This window comes from Amblyomma mixtum, chromosome 8 (genome assembly GCF_055824585.1).
Source record: "Amblyomma mixtum isolate Tamu chromosome 8, ASM5582458v1, whole genome shotgun sequence".
NCBI classification, from domain to species: domain Eukaryota; kingdom Metazoa; phylum Arthropoda; class Arachnida; order Ixodida; family Ixodidae; genus Amblyomma; species Amblyomma mixtum.
The window spans coordinates 147816110-147834822 of NC_143019.1; the positions used below are offsets into that span (position 1 = coordinate 147816110).

The window sequence follows — 18713 nt, forward strand, 5'->3', positions numbered from 1 at the left end:
GGGCGCTCAAAGCATCATGGGGCGGTGAGCTACTTGTTGCGGAACTGTAACTTTTGGCCAAAAAATAATAAAAAAATAAAGCTGTTTGATAGCTACAAACGTCCTAACATTCAATATCTTGTCTAATGATTGCAACAAACGAGCAGAAAAGCATTTAAGTGCAAAGTTTGCCTAAAATAAGACATGACTAGCTTTCCTATTGACCAAGTGATGAACACTAAAAAAAACTAATATTTCGTAATTAACAGGCGCACTTTTAAAAGTAAATATGTTTCCAAAAAAAATGTTGTTGTTTAGATACTTTAAGAGGTTTTTTAATGGCATTTCGGAAGAGTAAAACCTTTTATTGGCGTCGTGTGTCGTCGCGTCTTCACTACTATGGCTTTTGCACACTCCGTTCGCGCGAAAGTCGTCTGCGCACACACGAACTACGTTCACTACGTTTTCGGAATGAAACGCCTTAGTACTACCACTCTGTGTTCCCGAAAAACTACGACTGTGCCGCAACAAGTAGCTCACCGCCCCATGATGCTTTGAGCGTCCATGTTGGCTGAAGTGCAGCGCCGCCAGCTTTCCCTCTAGGTAGTAGTAAGAAACTCTATGTCTTTACGGCGTTGTTGGCCAAGTTGAACCAGCGCGATCAGTTTATAAAATGTAGCCGAGGTTTCGTAAAAGAATAAATTAATTTTCTTAGTACCATGTGCATAAAAACTCGAACTGAATTACTGTAGCAGCAGACACTAATTAAGATGCATATTTTTCGAGCATAATGAATACTTCTCTACGACGCCAAAGCAAGTGCGAAACTGCGGGCAACTGCCGGCAGCCGGTTTCCCCACGCGTGATACAGCTGTCAACGCAGCCAAGGCTACGGCGCCTGTTCGCGTTCCCCCACGAAACACAAAAAGCGCTAATAGACGTCTAAAAAAAGTCTCGAAAAAAAAAGCTTGACATCTAGAAGAAGTTTCATCTAAGCAGTGTTTTAGACTTAGACGTTTACTAGCCCTCTATTAGCTCTGCTAACGCTACGCTTGTATACGGCTAGAAAACTTCTGAGGTAGAACTTTTCTAGAATTTTTTTAGACGTTCCTTTTTTTTCCGAAATGGGCGCCTGTAATATCTTATGCATTTCAAGACTGATTTTTAGTGCTGCCTTTAAACCCTCTACAGCTTTAAAAATGTTATAGTTCATTTTTCTGGTATACACTCAAAAATGAACTCAAAGCTGATCTGCAATGACCCGAACAATAAGCCCACATTACAAGGGATGTATGGCTGTAGTAATGAGCCATAAATGCATGTGCTAGCACACTTTTCAGTCACTGTGTTACTATTTATTGAATCCAGTGCATACACCCACACACAAAAAAGAAAGGGACCAGGAAATTAATGTTAGAAGCCATGGAGGAGGTAGCTTCACTGGTTTGGCTGACATTACAACGGTAAGCACTTGAATGGCGGGAAAGTGTCGAGCAGCAACCAACTGTTAAATCAAAAATTCATTCGGCCCCAGGCCTTGTTCACAACGGATGCGTTGATGATCAAGTTGCTGTGATGTGGACGGCAATGAAGAGCTCGCTAGGTGTTCCAAACATCGCTTTTCTTGCAAGGAGATGCCAACTAGATGGTAACAAGGGGAAGTCAAATCCAGCTCTGTTCAGCAGCCTGCAGAAGTGAAAAATATTAGAGTAACCAAAAGCACAGTCAGTCAGGTGCATGTAGAATGGCCAATGAGGAGTCGGAAGCAAATAAGACCAGGAAATGGCAAGGAGTGACAGCACAGGCAATAAAATAAGCTAACCAAAAACATATATGCATATGATGTCCTTGCAAGCGGCATTTCAGCAGAGTGCTACGGCTCACCATAAACTCAAGAAGTCAATCACTGTGGAGGCCTTTAACAGAAGCAAAATTCAAACAGCGTGCATGGACACTGAAAGCCAAGCAGTCAATAGCAAGTGCACTGCCTTACTGTGATGCACTGTACTCACAGAATCTCCTAAGCTGCATCTTGCAAACAGGCTTTCTCTTACCTGCAAGATGTGGCTGAATCAAAAGTGGTTGATGGTTGACATCTTGCACCGTCGCACCAAAACATAGCACAGATGCTGCTGTCCTGGTAATACCTGCATCACTTCAGTATACACCAGAGATGGGTTAAATCTTGGACCTCTCCTTGACAGCCACACAGGGGCACATCTGAAAGATAAGAAATAAAACTGTATGTATAAGGTTCCTAACACTGCATTGCCAAACAAGCCCTTTCTAATCAGCACGATGAAGCTCAAACAGCGGGCAAGAGATTACTTACACCACTGCACAGGAAGCATTTGTCCAGATTCCCACCTCAGAACTGAAACAATCTCCAGGCCAAGTTTTCTGAACAACCAAGTACAAGGTGCTGCGATTAATTTGCGTGAAACTAGACCAGGTCCTTGCTCCTCCGGCCAACAGTTGGGGTTCTAAAGGACAAACAAATAATGGGGCTTGTGGAATGAACATTAGCAAACAGCCCAGACCTATACAAGAAATCATGAAGTGAAAGAAAAGGTGTCAGCTGCAAAGCGTGCTTACCAAAACTTGAGAATTTGAGCAGGCAAGGAGGTCCTCTGAAAACCACTGTTCAACAGCCTGTACCCAAAACGAAATGCACACAGTGAAGCAGGGACAACACCAGCTGTGCACGGCGCAATGATTTTCCAAAAAATAAAAGCTGCCATGCCTGCAAAGAGCCGTAGTACTTCACTGCACTGTCAAACAGCCTGCACACATACAGAGCAGCACCACTGAGTAAACTACCTTTGTGCCGGGGCTCTCAATCGTAATGAAATAAAAGCTTGACGCAGTTAAGATAACCAAAAACTGAAGGCACAGCGCACGATGGACAGGACAGGTCCTTCGTGCGCTGTGCCTTCAGTTTTAACAATGTACCGACTAGCCCAAACAAATACCTTAGTGAAGATAACCAAAGCCTTTTTAACGCGAGTTTCACTGACGGCAATCACAGCAAGAATTAGAGCACACAGGTGGCCAGATGAGTCCTTGGCAAGAATAAAACCCTGCCAGAATGCAATAGAGCACAGACTTTAATCAATGTCTAGGAAAAAATTCGCGCCTTATCAACGTACGCTTAAACAAAGCTGGTTGGTTTGAAGCTTTGTCACGTTCACCTTGTCACCGCCTTGGTAAAGAAAGCAACTCGCATGCGAGAGCAGCCTAGCTGTATCCACTTAACAAAAGCTCAAATAGCACTTTGGTATGTAAAGCACTGGCTGATACTGTTTTGTGATTTGTAAACCAAAGGAGTGACACACTAGCCGACCGTTCAATCAGGCGCGTTAGAGGCTTAGCGAAAGCAAGGCCGACACTTTCATCACAGAAAAGAAATGGAAGGTTACTTACTTTTGCGGAAAACGAGGCTCACATCTCAGTGCAACACTGGTAGTAAACGATACCGCAGAAAAAGGGGAAACTGCGAACTGCAGCGGCGTGAAGTGCCAACCAGCGCGCGGAAAAAAGTGCGCAGCGAAACGCAGTACAACGTACGCAGCATCCACTTCGCGCGCGTATCGCTAGCTTCTGCAACGCTAAATGGCGAAATGAAGTACTGCTTCAAACGGTTAAAACCACTTTGGCAAACTTGCCTGCATCGCCACCGTGCGAGCGACACCAAGCAGCAAGCTGCGGCGTGCGTGACTCAAGAAAGATTATTGCCTCCAAGATCTGCCGACACGATAGCGCGCGGGTGATAAGCGCGCGAGTGAGCTCGGCGAAGGCGGCAGCGAAGGCAGCGTACGCTGCGCCTGTCAATCCGCGTGCTGCCGCCAGCTAGCCGAGGCGTAACAGAGCTAGGCGTTCGCAACATGAAGCAAATTTTTTCGCTCGCGTAACTACCGTCGACTTTCAGGGCCATTATATGTTACCTAAATCCAGCCTTACGAGTGGCGGGTTAGCTGCACTCGATGTGGAACGTGATTCGGGCTCCGTAGGAGAAAACGCGCTTTCAGTGTTCGAATACAAAGAGCGGTCTTTGCACCGGCGCGCCTGCTCTTCGAAACGTCAAGCAGGAGAGCCATCTAATTTATGTGCCGTGATTTACAGCATGTTTAATCCACGGCGGCAACTCTCTGCTGATTGCTAGGCGCGTCTCCTCGACGTGGTCTTAAGTTCCACGTGTTAGAAACAAGTCTAGAAAACATCTGACTACAGATGTTTCACAGAAGTTTCACAGCAAACATCTGACTGCAGATGTTTAAGAGACGTCGCAGAGGAAACTTCTTCTTGTCGACATCTATGAGACGTTTGAACGCAGCGCAAGACGTTTGTAGTCATTTGGAGCGGTTCCGAGACGTTTGTAAGACGTTTTGTGTTTCGTGGGCCTCGTCCGCATCGTAATGTAGTGCGTCGAAAGTGACAAGAGTAATGAACTCAAAATTAAAGTTATTTTGGTTAATATTGCAGCATAATAATAATGGTGTTTTATTTTGCAAAAAGATTGCTTTTTCTTTAATGTTCTTCAAAACAGAGTGCCTTAGTTTTCTGGTTTTTTTTCGGCTCCTCCTGTATCAGGTTTTCGCAGCTAGGCCGGCCGGTGATGTCTTCCGCGTTCGTCTTTCGGTTTCCGAGTATGGAGAAAATGGCAACGCTATCGCCTACTCGCTTGTTTTCTTATCCATGGTAAAAGAGCGCGGAAAAAACACGAGGACGGTGCTGTTTTACCATGGCGCTGTTTTACCATGGATAGTAATAACCAACTTGCCCACCTTTCTGTACTTCTAATTGTTTTCTTAGCCCACTGCGGCTTCAAAAACATCTCCTGCTCGCCTGTTCTCCAAGCTGAAGTCTCTGAAATTTTCGAAAGACTCCAAGCAGGTTATTGTCAACGTTTACTCTAGCGTAAGGAAGCGCTTCCCGGAGAAGACTGTGCGTGAAGTTCTCGAAACTGTGGGCGAGATGACCGGGGTGAGCCCTCGGACAGTTGCGAGGTTCAAGAAGGAAGGTCTCGCTACTGGAATAAGATCACCGCTCTCTTTCGCTAAAGGCACTCCATTGAGGACGAAGCGTTCGATGGCCTGTGCAGCGGAATCTCTGCTCAGGGCCTAAAAATGCAGAGCTTTCAACAATCCCCATCTCGCCGCACTAGCTCACTCCCATAACACACCGAATCCGACATCTAATACAAAACATTACTACGACCGGAAGGACTTCAAAGAATTTTCCTTGTGACAACAGCTCAAAGAGGAGACCCGAGTCAGACGCTCCTCACTTTAAAGCCGCCGAGTACACCGATGAATACAAGGTTGCCGCTAGCCGAGGCTGCTCCGAATAATCGACGCCACACTGAATTTTATCACCACACAATGATTCATTGTGTGCCGCATGCTAAAAAGTCGTTCAGTACCCGACAAAAGCACTTCGCAATCACGTCCGTCGCCAATACACTACACTGCCTTTTCCCTTCGAGACAAGTAAACAGCGCTGTGTTTTTCAGCCCAACTGGTTTATGGAACAATTTCCAGTTGGAGCCAGTTGGGTTCAGCTGGCTCCAACTGGCCCCAACTGGAAATTGTTCCATAAAGAGCTACTACTGGGGCTACCCAGACAACACCAAACGTCCTGAGGACGTCCTCAAATGGTCAAAACGTCCTCATCCCGAACAGGAGATTCTGAGTACTTTTTGAGTGCATCACGGCAAAATGTCCTTGAGAAGCCTGTTGGCGCAAAAGGTCAAACGCATGAGAATTGAAAACAGAAGAAGCACCATTTTTTTACATGTACCGCATTGTGCGTTTTTATCGTAAAGACTTTCGAAATTTTTCTTACCTCAACCGCTGGCTCGTTTGCGGTGAAACTGCACACAGAGCTTGCGTATTATGGTAACTTTTGTATCGTAGCAAGTTTTACAACGGTACTTACTTAGTTAAGCCGTGCATGATGCAAAAGCATAATCGTCTGCGTCGAGATCGGAGTACCGAAACCCAAAACACCGAGTTTTTGCTGAAGGGCGGCAGTGGCGCCATCTGTTTTCCACAACGAAATTAAACAAGAAAAAAATCTCTGCCTCTCCCGTAACCGAGAGTAGAGTAAGCATGAAATGTTTACGGGCCTAATGTCATCTCGGTGGACACCCGAACCGCACCGTACAGGAAGGGAGGAACGCCACCACCCGTTCAGCGCGATGCCTTGTCATTTGAACGCAAGGTTTTTTGAGGAAAGGAAATGGCGCAGTAATTCTCTGCCATCTCGGTGGACACCCGAACCGCACCGTAAAGGAAGGGAGGAACGCCACCACCCGTTCGGCACGATGCCTTGCCCTTTGAACGCAGCGCTTCTCCCCCGGATCACGTACGACAACGAAGTGCAACATGCAATTTATGTGGTTTTTGCACGCGTTATTAGAAATCGGAAATTATAATTCCGTGCGTTATCAAACCCACAGCTCCACTGATATCTTGATAAACATTGAGAAGGCACTGGCAGCAGTTATTTTTTGTCTCGTTTGGAGACCAACCAGCGCTTGCATGCCGGTCGCGTAGGAGGGTTTACGGAGTCTCGTTAAATCTCGCTAAGTCTTGTACGGTGCCCGGATGTTCTCGTTTCAGAGCGCGGATGACTGGAATTCAGTGCCCGGATGAGTGGATTTCAGTGCCCGGATGAGTGGATTTCAGTGCCCGGATGACTGGAATTCAGTGCCCGGATGACTGGATTTCAGTGCCCGGATGACTGGATTTCAGTGCCCGGATGATGGCTCTCGGTCTCGGCGTGACGTCACCACACTGCCGACAACGGGGGCTAAAAGCATTTCATGCTTAAAACACAGCTCAGGACTTCGCGACGTCGTCCTCCGACGAGCCACGAAAACAGACGATATAAGCTGAATTGAATAAAGTCATTGGACGAAAAAAAGACGTCAAACAATATTCTTTTAACGGCACAGCCTCGTTAAAATAGTTGTTTCTGGCATTTTTTCCGCTCAGTTGGCCGAAAATGTTCGAAGCGCTTCAGTTCTTGCAACGCTCTCCTTGGCGCCTTGTGACGCTTTCCACTGCAGAAGACAGATGGCGCTACTGCCGCCCTTCAGCAAAAATTCGGTGTTTTGGGTTTCAGTACGCCGATCTCGACGCAGACGATTACGCTTTTGCATCATGCGCGGCTTAACTAAGTAAGTACCGTTGTAAAACTTGCTACGATACAAAAGTTACCATAATACGCAAGCTCTGTGCGCAGTTTCACCGCAAACGAGCGAGCGGTTGAGGTAAGAAAAATTTGGAAAATTTTTACGACAAAAACGCACAATACGGTATAGTTTCGTGCTGCTATTATATGTATTGAGCGGTCGAAGGCTTCTCGTTGTCTCACTTGCTGTAAAAAAGCGTTTATCTTTACTCGTGGCCAAGGCATTGAGCTCGATGTCTCCGTGGCGTGCTGAGAGTTAGGAGGTGCGTTAAAAACGCATTTTTTTTCTGCTGTGTGTGCGCAAGCGTGTTGCTGCATACTGTACACTAGCTGTGTGTGAGACCCCACTTTTCTTCTTCTCTGTGCACGTCAGCTTTATATATTTGCGTTATTTATCCACGCAAGGAGCATTCGTACAAATGCTCCTTGCGCTGTGATTTGGAGATTACGAAATTAGGGGACACTTATAAGCACCGCCATTAAGGGTGTGACGCGATAGCGTTTCACACAAAAAGATTACGTTTTTCACTTTTCTAATTTTGTATTCTTTACTCCCTTACTTTCTTTTTTTTTGTGCACCGATACTTCGCATCAGCAAACATATCAGTTTTTCATACTGAGCAATATGACACCTTTGAACGCATTTTGTATTTTAAATTATTGCAATTAGTTAATTGAACAATTATACACTGTAGATTTCTTCATTAGCATCAGCAAGCATTGGCTTTTTATTCTGGGCATTTTGACTCATTTGAACCCCTCTTATCTAGTTTCTCTTTTTTTTTTCAATTGTTGCACTTGCTTGGTCTATTACACTCTAATCTGTCTTAATTCGTATCATGCATTGCCTTTTCATTCTGAGCATTTTAAAACCTTTGAACACCCCCCCTTTCTCATTTTTCATTTGTTTGATTTGTTCTTTATAGTGTTGTCACTAGTGATCGAGATGCGGAAATGTTCCAAGAAGATTTGAACAGAATCTCAGAGTGGTGCGTTAAATGGAATATGAATTTGAATTTGTCCAAGACTGTCCATATGAAGTTTACAAGAAAGAAAAACCCTGATGTGCATTCATATGTTATTAGGAACACAATGTTAGAACAGGTATTCGAATTTAAATATCTAGGCGTTTATTTTACTCCTCATTTGAGCTGGCGCCGTCACGTCGATTATATCTCTGCTAAAGCATGCAGAAACTTGGGATTTCTTCGCCGAAATGCAAGTACTTTTCCACTGTCATGTCGTGACATTTTATTCAAGACTTATGTCAGGTCGGTTCTGGACTACGCGTGTACTGTCTGGGCAGCGCCTCCTCGCCTCCTCTATTTTTAGATGCCGGTCAGATCGTGCGCCGAACAATGAGAGCTCGCGGGACGCCGCGCTTCGCAGCGTTGCCGCAGTGCGGCGCCACCAGCTGACACTATCTCCGGCCAAGCCCTGGATGACCGGCCCAGCACCCGCGCTGCACGCTTGCTGTGCAGGTTACTGAATCGGCTGAATTCCCACGCTACGTTTTGGTTTATCGAATACAAAAACTTTGCATTACTCTTATATGTCGCAAGCAGGCGGATTTTACGACTGGGTTTAAACTGGCTCATTCACTAGCTCTGCCGTTGTTTTCACTTCACTTCACTTCACTTCACTTTATTACCTTAAAGGCCCCCAGGATTGGGGTATTACATAAGGGGTGGTTTACATTGAAAAATCAGATTGAATAAACAAAAAAAAAAACGAAAGATACAAATATTATTCGCTGTTAAAGGTAGCAGTTAAACAGTTCGCAAATGTTGATGGGCAGGTGATTGCGGCGATGTCGTGTGTACAGTGTTCTGGAAGGCTGTTCCAGTCCTTGGCTGAGCGTGGAAAGAATGAGGATGGAAATGTAGTTGTACGCATACATGGCCGGGCTACTTGAAGGGGATGACCAATGCGGAGGGAAATGCGTGCCGGCGGATTGATGTAGGGCAGGACGACGAAGTGAGCTGAAATAAAATTTGTGAAACAAGCACATATACTAGTAATACGACGCCTACGAGCCAGGGATGTTAAGCCTGCCTCTGCTTTTAGTGCTGATATACTGACATTATATGAATAGCACGAATGTCTCGATTTTGCACTGATTCTAGGGAATTTATTAGATAATTTTGGTTAGGGCTCCAAATAGCAGAGGCGTATTCTAATTTAGAACGGACAAGTGATTTGTAGGCAATAAATTTTAGGTTCTGTGGCGCATGATGTAGATGTCGTTTTAAGAATCCAAGGCTTCTGTTAGCGGATGATATGATTTTAGTGATATGCGCGTTCCAGGTTAGATCATTGGACAATGTTAATTACTGCGAGGTATTTGTAAGTCTGAGCTAATTCTACCGTGACGTGCGAAATTTTATAGGAGAAGAGGACAGGATTACGTTTTCGGTGAAATGACACGAGTTTGCATTTATTGGGGTTTAGTTCCATGAGCCAGTTGTTACACCAGTCCTGTACGCTGATTAAGTCATTCTGGAGGGCGAACTGATCAGAGGCGTTGTTGATAGTGCGATAGATGACACAGTCATCGGCAAAAATACGGACGTTACGAGAGACATGCGTTGGAAGGTCATTAATGTATATTAAAAATAATAGCGGACCAAGGACTGATCCTTGTGGGACACCTGATGTTACCGGAACAGAGCTATAGAGGCTTGATTATTAACGTTAACAAACTGGGTGCGGTTAGCTAGGAATTCGCTTATCCACTGTAATATGTTAGGTAAGCGTTTGTGGGGTACTTTGTCAAATGCTTTCGCGAAGTCCAGGAATATTGCGTCAGTTTGTAGGTTACAGTCAAGGTTCACATGCAAGTCATGGATGAAAATAGCCAACTCGAGATCCCTGCTGATCTCGAGCGGAGCTCGAGATCAGCAGGGATTTCGTGAAAGGAAACTCCTGGGTCTTTCTTCCTGGCACAGCAGTAACGCGCATGATGAAAGCTGATCATCGGGAGAACCAAGGTGTAAAAGCAGGCGTTCAGCTGTCGCCGTAAACAAGGCGCGAACGCGAAGCCTTGGGCGAACCACGCTAACGTGCAGTGCGGTGGGACGACAGCCGAGTCGCCGAGTAGTGTTAGAGTCACTGGAAAAAAAGAAATTTTTTCCAGTGACTCTAAGTAGTGTTGGAGCATATACAGGAACTCTAAGTAGTGTCAGCTGCCAGCGCCACGAGCGGCGAAAGCAGGCGAATGGGTGAGGGCGACAGGAGAGGGCTAGCGCCGTCAGGCGCAGCCTTTCTGCCGGGCATGGTCTGGGACCCGCCTACTGCTAGAGATAAAGATAAGTTGGAGAGGGTGCAGAACATTGCCTCTCGTTTCGTGTCTGGCACACGTGGGGCTCGTTACAGTGCTAGAGATGGGCAAAACGGCTCACTTCAGTGAGCGGCTCAGAACGGCTCCGCTCACTGAAGTGAGCCGGCTCATTTGAGCGGCTCACCGGCTCACTTAAATCTGCAACAGTGAGCCGGATGTTTTGAGTGAGCCGTGCTGCTTTTGGGGAGAGGAATCCGGCTCTCTCGTTCACACTGAGCCGTGCCGGGAGCCGGGTCTTCAGGTGGTAGTGGTTTATTTTAAAAAATAAAAAAGTGAAGCAAAAAAGAGTTGCCGGCCGCGGCAATTGCTATCTTAAGCACCCGAGCTGGAGCCGGCGGAAATGGAAGAGAAAAGGAGAGGATAGTGAGGAGAGGGGAGCGACAGCAAGAAAGGACAGGGGCATAGAATAACGACAGGGGAGAGCTTTGTACACTATTTGCGATTCCGCGCCATGGTGCGAGAAGGCAACTGCTCTCCTGCCCTTCCTGGCAAGGGTGGCATCCAACCCCTCACCTTCGGCTGTCTTTTGAACCGCTCTTTTTAGAGAACGAGTGAGCCGTGGCGCCGTACGTGGTTCAGTTAGTGAGCGGCGGTTCTTCTGGAGAGCCGGCTCTCTCTCGTTCAGTTCAGTTAAAGTGAGCGGCGGTTCTTCTGGAGAGCCGGCTCTCGTTCAGTGAGCCGTATCCACAAGAGGTTTTCGCCTTAAAAACGCGGGTGCCAGCGGCAGTGCACACGCGGAAACAACTGAAGGCGAGGGGTTGGTTGCGAAGGAAGGGAATGCAGTTGATTTCTCGCACTGCTCAATAGATGGCGCGCAAATCGCACCCTGGAGCAGACCCGGCTCTGACGGAACGGTTAGGCACGGTCAGCACGGCTCACTGAACGAGAGAGAACCGGTTCTCCGAAAGAACCGCCGCTCACTTTACTGAGCCACCGCTCATTCGCTCTCCAAAAAAGAGCCGCTCAAAAGATCCGGCTCGCTCCTGAGCGACCCATCACTATAGACCAGATTTTTGAGCCTTTCCCGGGCGCGGCCATTTTGCACCGACTGGCGCGCCGCGGTGCGGGCGTTTCTTTGGGGACTGCGGGGCTGCGGCAGTTCCGCGGCCGCGCGTGCATATGGCCGCGCTTCGGGCGCTAAGAAAACATTGTCGAGCATACTTCTGCTGCGTGACTGTGTTGCAGGAAGTATTTACATTATCACAGCGATAACACTGACGCGTTTTAATGACATTTAGTTTGACATTCAGGCTAATTGTGCCGGCGCTTAGAACGCGCTCGTGCTTACATCGAATTCCGTCTTGGTGCTCCACCGCAAAGAAACTTTTTGTTCAATATCAAGCATTTGGTGTGCGGCTAGCATGCAGTTCCAATTCCCATGCACTCTTATTCCTTCCTGCCGGCCGGCCATAAAGCCCCCCCCCCCCCCCCCCTTCCCCCTTTCACAAACAGGGCTTTCTTGTCGCCGCGCCAGTTTATCAACAAATTACCGCTGTGAGCTCAACTGAGTCGCAGCGCCAACAAAAACAAATTTTGTCATGGTTTATGCAACCTGGTGCATAAAAACGTACTTTCGCTTAATTTATCGAAGCTTGAATAGATATGAGCAGCTAATCCAGCTTTCACTAATTCTGAGGTCCGAAGTCGCGTTATTTTATTCAGGAGCTCTCGCCGCGTGTGAGAGCGTTGCGTAGCCGTTTGGCTAAGTGTGGAAATGTAATGAAATCGCGCATATTTTTCTATGAATAAGGTAGATACCGCACCGCTGCGGTGGCTCAGTGGTTACGGCTCTCGGCTCCGGCCCAAAAGACGCGGGTTCGATCCCGGCCGCGGCGGCCGAATTTCGATGGAGGCGAAATTCTAGAGGCCCGTGTACTGTGCGATGTCAGTGCACGTTAAAGAACCCCAGGTGGTCGAAATTTCCGGAGTCCTTCACTACGGCGTCCCTCATAGCCTGAGTCGCTTTGGGACGTAAAACCTTAATAAACCAAACCAAACTAAGGTAGATACCAACAGCAGAAAGATACTATAGATAAACCTTTACCCCCCAGATACCTCTGACATGCGTGCGGAAAAAGCAGCTGAAATCGCTGCTGAAAAAGCAGCTGAAACAAGAGCAAGCTCAGCGCAAGGATGCCGAACACGTACTGGTGATCGAAAACACGCGCTCCGTCGGGACAACCTTCAGTCTGCAGCTCGCCTATCCAGTTACTACATCACTGAGTCGAATCAATAGATCTACATTCTGATGCATAAAATTATCATAGATGATATCGCACGTAAAAGGCGACAACAAACGACACGACAGCGCAGAAATCTGCTTAGAAGTGCCGGTTTCCAGTCCGTACACTACCTGGTCGACTACCCTCGGATGTCACGTTAACGAGTAACTGCGCACAAGATAACCGCAGCACTGTCTGGAAGAGGGCAAATGTGAGTAGTGACGCACAGCACACACCCTCATACGTTAGCTGATGGAGCACAAAACGGCAGAAGCGAACACGTAAACATGCGTTCTATGCGCGGCGCCGGCGCGACCCGCAGTCCCTCGGGCCGCGCGCGCCGACAGATGGCGACTGGCGTCGAGAGTAGGCGCGCGTCCGCAGCCTGCGTGCGAGGGTAAAAAAATCTGGTCTATATAGACCAGATTTTTTTACCCTCGCACGCAGGCTGCGGACGCGCGCCTACTCTCGACGCGCGCGCGTCCGCAGCCTGCGTGCGAGGGTAAAAAAATCTGGTGCATCGCGTACGAAGGATGCACTCAACTGGGAATTGCTTGACACGCGCCGAAAGAAGTTGCGTCTGAAGCTGTTTCATGCTGTTTATTATTCAACTGTTCGGGTTGAACGCGAAAGGTATGTGCAGGAGCCTTTTTATAGATCCAACCGTGTTGACCATGTTTTTAAAGTTCGCGAATTCGCGGCAAAAACTGAATTGTTTAAAATGTCTTTCTTTCCGAAAACCATTAGAGAATGGAACAGACTACCGAGCGATGTTGTGAGTGTGACATCAAATGATGCGTTCTTTCGTTCTTTAATGATGTGATGTGATTGTGATGTGTTCTTTTGAAGTGAGATGTACATGGTGAAAGTTTTATGCTTGTAACTCTGCCTGCGAGCGGAGGTGTCATGTGTGCTTCTTTGTTGTACATTGCCCCCCCCCCCACTGTAATGCCACGGCGCTGTGGGTTCCTTACTAAATAAATAAATAAATAAATAAAATTATTTACCATGATTTTATTAACTCGTCATAGCCTCACATACTCCAAATAATCGTCGATCACTAGAACCACAAATTTCCACGATACAATTTTGTATGCAGCCCTTGATTATCTCTGACACGAGGTGCCAACAACTACAACTATCAATATGACACCGACAGCCTTTTGGTCGAGCGAGATGTATAAGCTATCGCTTAAACTTCGTGGGCGCCGGCAGTGCTAGTGAAACAGAGCACTAGAAGCAATTACTGTGTAGTATTTGAGACATTGTAGCTGTACTGCCTTAGTTCTTGATTTAATTAAGGCCTGAAACTTTCAGTGTTTGCTGTTTTCAGTTGCCATATTCCTCATCTGCATTTATAGAGTTGCTGCCAATGCTGCCAAGCAAGGATTGCAGACTGTTGTAACAGCTCAGTTTAGATATTTTCCTATTGCTTTCATTTTTTTATGGAGTGACCAAAGCACAATGCTTAACATGCATGGAATTATGGTAAATGCAGCAAGTGATCAGTGCAAAATCAAGTGCAGGCCTGCTTTTACATTGCTAGATTCTGCTGTATTGTGGAGAGTTTTCACTGATAAGACCAAAGTTTTACTCTCATTCAGTGCATGCAGTGTTCCCTCGATATTACATATCAAGTGCCTAACCAGTGGAGGCACAAGTCATTCCTACCCCTCCATTCTCTTCCCCGTATTCTTGTTCGTCTTGCTTACCCTGCACCTGATATCCCCCTCCTCCACTGCAGGCAATTCTATTGTGAAAAAAAAAATACTTTGTCTACGTGCCTGCTGCATATAGCAATACAGATTTCACGCAGTAACGGTGGGTATATATAGATAGGTCTGTGGAAAGTTTGCTGGATGCACGGTGCTGTATGTGAGACATGTTCAGCTACTGACGGAGTGTTCCGGTCTATTTCAGGCTGTCACAGATCTCGCTTATTTTGGAAGGACAAGCATGACCAGGTGAAGTTTGTGGCATCATGGAGAAGATTTTAAAAGCAAAGCGTCGCAGAGAACTAAGATTAGCATCAAAAGTGGTTCTGCAGTGCTTGAATGACGTTTCAGAAGCGGCTGCTGCTTTGACAGATTCTCCAGAAACTGTTATTCCATCAATTCAAGAGTTTCTTTCAGAGAGTACCCAAGAACAAATGATTGAAGGCGATGACTTTGATGCGGCATCAACCTTTAGAGATCATTTTGAGGATTCACTACCTGACCTTCATTCTGAGCATCATTCTGAGGGTTCATTACTAGATTTTGCAGAACTCACTGAACCTATTCAAGGCCTCTTGCAACATTCTACACAGCAATCCCATGAGAGTTTTCAAAGCCAGTTGGCAGCCTGGGCAGTCAAATACAACATCACAGGAGCAGCTATTGACTCTTTGCTAAAAATTTCGAGGCCTCATTTTCCTTATCTTCTGCGCAGCTATAAAAGCCTGCTGTCCACTCCCCGCAATGTACCGGTTGTCAAAATGGGCGATGGGGAGTATGTGCACTTTGAAACATTAGAAACACTTCTTAGACGTCACAGCCAGTTTGGCTGCCGAAACTGGAAGAGTAAGAGAAGAAATTCGAATGCACATTTTTCAGTGCCGTTCAGGGAATACCATGAACTGATCCATACATGCTAATGTCTAAAGCATCGTTTGAAAAAAAAAAAATTAACACAGAAAAAAAATTTGATGTCTATAGTCTCAAAGTGCAAAATTTTGCAACAGTATACCTGAAGAACGAGGCACTGTTTTTTTAGCCTGTTATTTTACTGCTTTCATTCAGCAGTAAGAAAAATATTCTAAGATCAACAAAGCCTACATCTTTTATGTAGCTTCTCATTTACATTTTACTTGCGGGTGTTTTACTACACAGCCACGATATGGCAAGGGCAGTTCTCCAAAAAGGGAATGCATGCACAACTTTCTTTTTGATGTTTTGCTGCTATTCTCTGTACGCGGAAACTCTCCTGACAATCTTACAGGGTGAGATGTATATTTCTGGGCTTGAGAACAATAAACATTGGTATGGAACCCTCAGTTGTATGGCCTCAAACTATTGCAAGCAGGTTGCAGTCGACCAGGTTGGCCAGTACCAATCCCCAATGCTAGGCTAACCTGGGCATGCACCCATAATCCGAATGGCAAAGTTGGCCATACGTCCGTGGCCGGCATGTCGGCCAGTCTCCGGCGAGTGTCAATTCCCGACATAGGACAAACCTTGGCCTGCCAACCAGTAAGGTCGGCCATTTCTCGGCCAGTGTCAATCCCCGACATCGCGCCAACCTCGGCATGCCAACTAAGAACCGACCGGTAAGGTCGGCCACCTAAGTCGGCCATATGTCAGTGGCCGACACGTCGGCCAGTCTAAGGCCAGTGTCAATCCCCACGCTCGGACCAACCTTGGCAGCGAACGTCGGCCCGACCAAAATATGGTCGGCCAAAGTAGGTCGGCAGAACGTCGGAACGAGCTTTTTTGTCTGCTTGGGGTGTTCTTATAGCGCTCACCAATTCCTTCAAGTTTGTTCTATAAACCAGTTCGCCACGGCGCGCGCAGCCGAGCTCCACAGCCACTGAGACATTTTTGTTTTCTTTATTGCACCATTGAGCCATCGTAAGGGGTTTTATTTAGTACCTGTTGTCTGAGACGACAAACGCTTACAAAAGAAAGTGTTGCACTGCCCACTGTGGTGACTCAGTGTAGGTTTATTCGGCGTACCTGTGATCGAACTCGACCGCGTTTCGTTGCAGGTGAAACGCAAAAGGCACCCATGTGGTGTGTGATGCCATATGCACATTAAAGAACTCTAGTTGGTCAAAATTATTCCCGAGCCCTCCACTATGGCATAGGTGTATCTCTTTCTACTTTCACTTCCTTCCTTCCCTTACGGCGCTGTTGAGGTGTCCATGAAGAAGTGAGACTGTCGCCATTTCCTTTCCTCAAAAACAACCACCACAATGCTGTTAGGTCGTTTAATTCATATATTTGTGGTAAATGACACAAAGAAAGGCAAGGCATTCTCAATCGGTGCCTAAAGGACTATGCACAACTAATTTTATTGCATTTGCTCCTTTCAAATGATGCCCTAGATATTAGAATACATGGATCATCGTGTGGTATATTCAATTACGGCCGCTGAATAATTTAGAAGGGAATTTATTCTCTCATGCTGTTTCAGTTTCATCAGCCGACACAAACGCTGATACGTTGTTTTGGCTCGATCATTACTGCATATAAACCAGCCTGCTTCAAAAGCTAGAGTTACAAGAAATGACACAAATAACAGTTATATTGATTTTTTCCTGCCTCACGTAACCTATATATGTCACAGCCATCGTTCTGTTCTGTTAATGAAACCGAACTAGTGTCAAGAAGAAAGTCAAAAGGCAGAACAGCTGTTAGGTCGTTTAATTCATATATTTGTGGTAAATGACACAAAGAAAGGCAAGGCATTCTCAATCGGTGCCTAAAGGACTATGCACAACTAATTTTATTGCATTTGCTCCTTTCAAATGATGCCCTAGATATTAGAATACATGGATCATCGTGTGGTATATTCAATTACGGCCGCTGAATAATTTAGAAGGGAATTTATTCTCTCATGCTGTTTCAGTTTCATCAGCCGACACAAACGCTGATACGTTGTTTTGGCTCGATCATTACTGCATATAAACCAGCCTGCTTCAAAAGCTAGAGTTACAAGAAATGACACAAATAACAGTTATATTGATTTTTTCCTGCCTCACGTAACCTATATATGTCACAGCCATCGTTCTGTTCTGTTAATGAAACCGAACTAGTGTCAAGAAGAAAGTCAAAAGGCAGAACAGCGCAATTGCTACACATGGACAAGACAGACGAGACACACACACAGTGCTGTGTGTGCCTCGTCTACTTTCTTGACCGTGTGTAGCTTGCACTGTTCTGCCTTGTGATGAACCAACTAGACCCCGATGTGTTATTCAAGAAATTCAAAGAAATTATTTATTGGCCACAGGCGAATTATTACAACAGGGTGCTCCATGTATACCAATGTCGAAAGCATCGTTTGGAGGAAGAAAACACGCAAGCAAAAATTTGGTACCTATCGTCCTTTATCGCCTTGATTTGATTAAAACCATACGCAAACATGCAAGAGGAGAGTAGTGATAACTCAAGATTTCTCATAAACCTGGCGTACAGTGTTTTAGAACTGGCGCTAGTACATTGACTTCATTCAATTTTTCTGTTGTCGCACATACTGGGTGCCATTTTTGCACTTTCCACGCAGACAGCTTCGGATGGGTAAACCTATGCGCTAGACCATCTCATTTTGTTTGGAAAAAAAAAACAAAGTATGCGGGGTTGCCAAAGAAGTGGGGCTGAACGAAGTCCCGAACCGGTTCAGAACGGCTCCTTTGAATAGTTCCAGTTCGGGTTCTGTTCCAAGTTGGTGAAAAAAAAAAACATGGGTTCGGTTCGGCTCCGGGTGAAAATCGGGTTCGGCTCCGGTTTCGAGATCAGGTTCGGTTCCGGTTCGACACTCTGTCAAGAGCAAAAAACGATGGTGTTCCAGAATTATGGGGTCTACTACAGCAGAAAATGTACAAAGTGAGGCATAATTTTGTTCCCTCAAGAATATTAACCGGTGGATAAAGCAGAAGTAATCCATGGTTTACAAAACAGTTCCATTGTCTCACTCGAAAAAGACAGATGTTATGGTATTTTTAAAAAGAAGCCGGTCACTGAAAACTTGAATAAACTGCAGAAAATAACACGGCAAGTAAAACCGGCTATACGGGCAGCTAAGGATTTGTTTTCCGAATCATTTCATACAAGGCTACAAGAAAACCTGAAAGTGTTTTGGAAGCACTTCAAAAGAAATGGAAAAGATAATCTTTCGATACCGCCTTTGTGGCTGGATGATAACTGTGTGCACGAAGACGTCGTTCAAGCTGAATCTTTCAGTCAGTACTTCAGTTCCATTTTTATGCCAGTGAT

At 46.0% G+C, this 18713-nt stretch overlaps 1 long non-coding RNA gene across 2 annotated transcripts; it reads right to left on the bottom strand.

Annotated features, from left to right (window-relative positions):
• Positions 1-1319: 1319 nt before the first annotated feature.
• Positions 1320-4372, bottom strand: LOC149334745 (uncharacterized). Of its 2 annotated transcripts, XR_016284797.1 has the most exons (4): positions 2575-4372; positions 2312-2462; positions 2034-2199; positions 1320-1665 (listed from the first exon to the last, which is right to left on the bottom strand). It is a non-coding gene; the product is annotated as an uncharacterized LOC149334745 (long non-coding RNA). The 2 variants fall into 2 exon arrangements; XR_016284796.1 differs by having other exon boundaries at positions 2312-4372.
• Positions 4373-18713: the final 14341 nt, after the last annotated feature.